The sequence below is a fragment of the Eptesicus fuscus genome, chromosome 4, assembly GCF_027574615.1.
Source record: "Eptesicus fuscus isolate TK198812 chromosome 4, DD_ASM_mEF_20220401, whole genome shotgun sequence".
NCBI classification, from domain to species: Eukaryota; Metazoa; Chordata; class Mammalia; order Chiroptera; family Vespertilionidae; genus Eptesicus; species Eptesicus fuscus.
In genome coordinates this window covers 80,084,030-80,091,513 of record NC_072476.1, presented here as the reverse complement: position 1 = coordinate 80,091,513, position 7,484 = coordinate 80,084,030, and the positions used below count along the sequence as shown (strand labels likewise).

Genomic DNA, 7,484 nt, shown 5'->3' with positions numbered 1-7,484 from the left:
GTGAATGCCCAGGCTCCCAAGTTCCTTTTCTTGGGTAATGGATTAAGATATTAGAAAACCTTTTTTTAAAAAGAAATTGGGTAAATATCTGTGGATAAGACTAAAGGTCAGATGGAAGGAAGGTGGGGAGGGAGGAATGAAGGGAAGGAGGAATGAAGGTCAGATGGAAGGAAGGTGGGGAGGGAGGAATGAAGGGAAGGAGGAATGAAGGTCAGATGGAAGGAAGGTGGGGAGGGAGGAATGAAGAGAGGGAGGAATGAAGGGAAGGAGGGAGAGGAAAAGGGACGAAGGAAACCATTGGTTCAGGTGACTGGAAATCTAAACATAGTGTGGGCTTCAAGTATGGCTATCCCAACAGCTTAATGTGTCACCAAGGACCTAGTTTCTTTTCTTTTCTATGCTCTCTCTTCTTCAAAGTCTCTTTCATTTTGAGCACATTTGAGGCTGTGCTCCATTGTACAAGTTCAGAGGAAGGGAGTATATTTCTGTCCTAGAATTCTTAGAAGGAACTCAGAGATATATTCTAACTGGACTGCTTAGGTAAGAGAATCACACATTCTAGTTCCTTATGACATTCTGGTTTCCTACTGGCCTGATGTAATTATTAGTAATACCTCCTCCCTTTTAGTGTCAAGTACATTGAAATTTGGATGACAAACTGTATGGTTGGACAGAATGCCTGAATGGAATATATTCTTTGCTCATTAGGCCAACCATGCTCTACACCTAGACCTGATGTTTAGGTCATCTTCCTAAAATATCTCATTCCATGGGCAAGGTATGACTACCAAACTGAAACTTCAGTATTATGAGGAAAATGGAATAATTGGTGGTTGTATTAGACTGGGTTCTCCAGAGAATCAGAATCAATACAATACATATCAGATAGATAGATAGATAGATAGATAGATAGATAGATAGATAGATAGATGATAGATACATTTATTATAAGGAACTAGCTCATATGATTATGAAAACTGGAGGCTGAGAAGTCCTAAGATCTGCAGTCAGCAAGCTGGAGACTCAAGAGAGCCAACAGTATAGTTTCAGCCCAAGTCCAAAGTCCTGAGAGCCAATGGAATAAGTTCCAATTCAGTGTAAGTTCAAAAACAAGAGAAGATGATGACCCAGCCTGAAGACAGGCAGAGAAAACTCTCTCTTATTTCACCTTTTTTGTCTTATTCAGGCCTTCAATGCATTGGACGAGACTCATCCATACTGGGGAGAGCAATCTGCACTTCTCAGTCTACAGATTCAACTGTTAATTTCATCTACAAACACTCTTACAGACACACCAGAATAATGTTTCACCCTGCCCAGACAAGCTGACACAGAAAACAATGAACCATCACAGTTGCTGTGTCAGCAATTAAAAATTTCCACTAGATATGAACAATTATATTTCTGGTGCAAAATTAAAACATTAGCCTTCCACTTTATATATTAATTTCTGTTGACTAATATAAAACAATACCTGAAAAATAAATTTGTTTTCAGCATGCTGATAATTTCAGAAACTGAGCCTCCTACTATTTCATGGAAATAATCAATGCTACCTAGAACATAGCCAGCTGACCTTTCTCTAGGGAGTCTAATTTGCTGTTGTACATTTTATTTAGTAATGTACATGCTAGCTTTAAAAAACACTTCATTCAAAATGAAGCAAAGCATTAAGCAACTACTCTGTAAATGTAAAACAAAGTAGATAATAATTCAATATTTTAGATGCCATGACCAAAAAGAATAGAGAAAATATTCTTGCCACAGGTACCATTCTTTATTATTAAAGAATAAAATTTAATGTGATAAAAAGGATGCAAAAAATACTTTAGATCTTATAACCAATTTCTCACCAATATTATCCTAAAAGAACAATACATCCTATTAAAATTATATCATATTCCTGTCAGAAGGGAAAAAGTAGATAAATTATTGGGAGTTATAAATACATTTTTAATATTCCTTGATGTTGAGCTTTGACACATACTTTTTCATCTTTAAGACAAGAAATCTCAAATTTGATGGTCAGATATAAATTATTACATGTTGGTTTCAGGATAATTAGAAAAGGTACCTAGCCTCAGTTCTCTCAAGCTGAAAATTCATGGATACTGCAGCTATCTCTTCATCTATTTTTAGACTCCCTTAGTTCCAACACTAGGAATTAGAAAGCTGCCTCTTTTTTTTCTTATAGAGTTATACATTCATCAACATATCCTAGAAGCAGAGCCACACTGACTCTGTAAGCCCCCTTTCTCCCACAAACTTGCTCTTGGCTGATGAATTTCATCCTCTCATGTTGTCCTAACTGGTCTGTGATCTAATCTTTATTCTCTAAAGCTTTGTCTATCTGTGCTAAATTGAAGAAACATAGCTTTGCCATTGAAGAGAATTCTTAGAAGAACTCAAGATATCTCTGGAGCCTAGGATCATACATGAACATCAAGACTGATACCAGTTTCTCACTTGGAATATGCTAAGGAGTAGAGGTTGGCCAGTGTGGTCTCTCAATGGAAAAACAAAGAGGACAGCAGTAGGAAATCTTGAACTGTGATTATTTGATGTAACAAGAATATATGAGATTTCTGTGGCCCAAGTAGATACTATAGACAGTAGCTAGAGTGGAGTGATCTTGAATTATTCTACTCAAGAGATCAACCAACTGGGGCAAGAGAAACCTAGTGTGAGAAATTAAGAAATAATTAAGGGCCACTTAAGAGGGATTGTTGTAAGATTCAACTGAATTCTTTGCTTGTATCAAGGAGTGATACAACATAGGCATTTTTCAGAATCACAAAAGAGTCCATGTTTGCACCCAATTGAAGAGTCAGTCTTTGGATGCCTTATTATAACAGCACCAGTGACATAATACTGTTACCTTTGTCCCTCTGATATCCATTCCTCTTCCATAAAGGAGCCAGAAGTAGCAGGGAAGGGTTAAGAGGGATAGTGATAAAACAGCCCACACTTCCGTTCCCTGCTGTGGGTCCCAGTGGAGGGGTGAGATTTGTGAAGAGAAGAAGGACTCTTAATTGAGTGTGAACTTAAAGTTTTCATTTAGAATGGACAGGACCATTTAGTGCCTGCAAATGAACTTTAATTGTGAACATAATCATAACAGAAAAGCTAAAGGCCTAGTTCCAAGATCTGATAAAGAGCAGGAAAGGAAGATTCAACAATATCTTTGAAGACAGTTGGTCAAAAATAAGTCATTCTCTGTTCAAACCCCATTGATTTCAGATTGTTCCATTTAAAAAATAATCTATACACATATTATATAGATTGTTTTTATTTAATAATGTATCATGAATATTTCTCATAACATTAAATATTCTATACCTTTAGTCTTTTATAATATTCCTTTTTAATAAATGTACAAAAATGTTAACTGATTCCCTATTATTAGACATTTAGATTCTTTTGCCTAAGTTTGCTATTATAACCAATGCTATAATAAACAACTTTACATATAAAGCTTTGCTCATAACCATGATTAGTCCTTTAGGATATATCTCTAGAGGTGAAATTACCAGATCAATGATTATACATATGAAGTTTTAGATATATAGTGTTAATTTTTAAATTGGATAATTTATTAATGAATTAATTTCACTTAATATTCATATCAATAACTCCTCAAAATCTTCTAGAGTTTATATGCATTGTTATTTGCCAGAATTAAAAGTTGAAAATAAAGTATTCCAAATATCAGAAATTGTCTTGCACAGAATTTAGATATTCAATTCTAAATAAGAACTTGCACTTTTGATAAATAATTGCAGAAATTCAAATCAAATTACAATCTAACATCATTTTTGAAATAAAACCTATTTATTTAATTTCTGAGCTTTCAGGTGAAATTGTCTTAATGGTAGCTGTACTAGTTATCTATTTGAAATGTCCTCACCAAGAAACCTATAGTAAAAGTCTTTCTTCCATGAGCAGAAGTTTTGAGGTAATAGTTGGCCTGCATTTTTACTTGGGTTAAAAATCAGAGTAACATACAAATGATCAAAATGATAGTATTTCAGTATAGTCCTCCTGTGTTTTCTGGGGAAAGGGGAAAACAAAGCTGAAGTGACATGTGGCATGGTTAAACTGGCTAACTGCCAAACATATAAAGTGTTGTCATGTCTTCTGAACATAAAGCAGAACAGTTCAATAAGCATAACTATTAGTCTGTGAGTAATAATAACAAATCCCTTTTAAGTAACATTGTTTACAAGGAGTGTATAAAGCATTTGCACAAATATCATCTCAATTGAATGTTGTAACTCCGTTGCAAGATAGATTTTGTTATATTCCATTTTGTACAGGAAGAAACAAAAGTTCAAACTACTTAGTTTGCTTACCCACAGACATACAGCTCTGGTACAAACATAGCCAGGAGTCAAACTGTACCTTAATTTCAAATCCAGAATTTGTCTACGTTGCTGCTCTGCTTCCTGGTTTGTTTGTTTGTTTGTTTGTTTGTTTGCTGATTTATTTATTCAATACTGAACATCAAGATGTGCCTGGGACTGTTCTAAATACTGGTACAAAACTGGTAAAGATGAGCAATATCCCTGTCTTCTCATATCTTGTGACCATTGTGATAGTAAGGGTGGCAGGAAGGCAATAATGAAAAATTAATTTGTAGTATCTCGGGGAAAGATAAGTGCTGTGAAAAACAAATCCTAGTTAGAGGACAGAGGATGATGAGAGATGCTGTTTAAGATAATGTTCTCAATGAAGTCTTTCAGATGAGGTTAACTTTTGAGCAGAGACCTGAGCAAAATGAGGGACCGAGTTATATGGACATCAGGGGCAAGAGAATTCCAGGAGGAGCTTGGGAACCTGACTTTGAATATTAGTAGCTATTCTCACAGAACAACTAATGACAGGCTTGACTTCTGTTAGCTTTATGATTAACTCTAGATGCAGAGAAAAAGGCATTCTGTTTAAATAGACTCATATGAAGGAAGGCAAACACCAGATAGCATATCCACCACACAGAAGCAAGACATGAAAGCTGCTGGGCTTTCTACCTCTAACGGACATGGCTTTTCAATATCCATCGCTTTCTCCGCAGGACAGCGTTGGGGAATATAGCTTTCACTTCATTCTTTTAAAATAAAATCTTGCAAATTAACTATAGAATCAAATTAAATAAATTTCATTCACAATCTTGTAAGTACCTTTAGAGGACATTTACTGAGAGATAAGGAGGGCATTTTAATTATTTTCTTGTGTTTCTTGTGTTCAGTTTTTATTAACATGCTAAAAAACAGCATGAGATTTAATAACCAATCACAGTCCATTCCCCTCAACTTATGAAACCTCAAAATTGGAAGACATCTCAAGTAGTCAGTGCATGAGAATTGGGAAGAGGGAGTAAGGAGCAGGTCCTTTTAGTAATGAATGAGATTTGCTGAGCTCCTCAGAAGTAGGAGCTGTAGACTAGAGCAGATTTATAAAAAGCGTAGGCCTGCCCTCTGAGACTCCAAGGTGTGTGACAACGATGTCTGACTATGTCCTTCAATGTGATGCCTGTGACATAGGTGGCACTCACCCACTGACAGAAAAGGAAGGGTAGGAGGACGGCAACTCCGTTAGAGAAGACATGGCCTACACAGAGGATGAGCCTTCAGATCACCTGGGTTGTAACCCATCACCCTGTGCAGAACTGGCATCCCATACTTCAGCCGTCTGGGAGCGTGAAGCAAACTTAGGGGAAGTCAACAGCACCAGCAGGTAGCCTGACTGTTGAGATCACCTGGGGCAGGCCTGGAAAAGCTTGGCGGCTTGCTGCTTCCCCATCAGTACATAGCCTGGAAGTGTCTTCTTCAGGCTCTGGGGAAGTGTTCTGAAAAGTTTTCATCATCTATCAGTTATTGTCTTTCCCTTGAAGGTAAATATTTGTCTGACAAATTACAAACCTCTCTCTGCAATAAAAATTCCTTCAGTCTTTCTGAGTCATCTCTGCATTAAAGATTATCTTCTGGAAAGATGCTACAGTGGAATCTTCCAGTCATTATCCAGACCCTATCTGCCCATGGACCAGAGCTGCAGTTATTAATGTTTGAGTGGGATACAAGCACAATGCTTGGTAACCACGGGGATTCTGTTTCTCCTCTTTGGGGTTCCTGGTCTGATAATGCACATTCTGGGAGAGGATCCTAGAGGAGAGAATGGTCTCATGTATGTGTCTGTGTTTATGTGTCTGTACCCCAAACTTTTTCCCTCTGTCCAATGCATTCTTTAGAGAATGACAGGTATACTATTAAGTTTGCACAGCCATATTACCAATTATTAGAACAGGTCCAGAGGAGTGTATGTAATGCATACTCATGAAGACTCCAAAGGAGCAACAGAGTGGAGAAAAGAAAGGAGCAGAAGTGGAGGGACAGCATATGGTCTATTTTCTGGAGATAATGAACTTCAAAAAGGGTCAGTAGAAAAGGAATATCATGAAAAAAAAAATGTGGTGAAAAAGAAACCAAAGGGGTATAACTAAACGCAATGAGTGAACTCAAGTGGATCTCGGAATAAAAGAAAAAATTCTTAAAATGTATTTTGGAGAAAACTTAAATTTTTGAGAGTATCCATAATACAGGTAATTAAAGAAAATTGTCAAAATCCAATATAATTGTTTAATGATAGAAAAAAAAGTGAAAGTGCTTTAGGAATTCTGCCTAGCTCGTGTCTGTTTTACTCATAGAATCCACTTCTCAGAGCGACCCTGAGCCTGTCTTGCCCTCCCCACCCCACCCAAATCTTAGTTCATCAGAGCTCAGCCTGAGGCTAGAGTCAGCGGCTCTCACTTGATGGGGTGGGGTAGGGAAGAGCAGAATGGAGATCAGTCCAATTGAGAGACAGACGTAAAGACTAAAATGAGGAAGATCTGATTAGACGTACAATAACAATCACCAAGACAAGCCCAGAAGGAACAAAACAAAGACTCACCTCCCATTAGTGCAACACTACGGACCATGGTCCTCTAAACAAGTCAAGGGGTGCATTGTTAGAGCTAGCTGAGTCTACAAGTACTGATGATAACACATCAAGTTAAAAAAATAAGCCCGGTCGGTGTGGCTCAGTGGTTGAGCGTCGACCTATGAACCAGGAGATCACGGTAGATTCCCGGTCAGCGTTCAATCCCCTCTTTGAAATCAATAAAAATATGTTAAGATAATAATAATAATAAGGGTGTATGAGATAAAGTTCCCCAGGAAACAAAACATTGAACATAAATAGATAAAAACTCTACAGCAAAGCTTATTGAAGTAGATCCTGTTACCTGGGAACTGGAAAAACAAAAAGATTTCCTAAACAGTTCTATGTACAGCACTAATTACCACGGTGTGAAAGTTCCACACATAAACATCATTAAAATCAGCAGGAGGGAGGTTTCCTCATGAACCAGTAGGGAGAGATCAGCAGCAAAACTCCATTTTCCACTGAGATTGGTATTACAGGCAGGCTTGGTCTGTACCAGAGGATTT

The 7,484-nt window shown here is 37.3% G+C and overlaps 1 long non-coding RNA gene across 1 annotated transcript; it reads left to right on the top strand.

Annotated features, from left to right (window-relative positions):
- The first annotated feature begins 637 nt into the window (after window positions 1–637).
- LOC114230099 (uncharacterized) lies at window positions 638–1,486 on the top strand. Its single transcript, XR_003615945.2, has 2 exons — window positions 638–778; window positions 1,187–1,486. It is a non-coding gene; the product is annotated as an uncharacterized LOC114230099 (long non-coding RNA).
- Window positions 1,487–7,484: the final 5,998 nt, after the last annotated feature.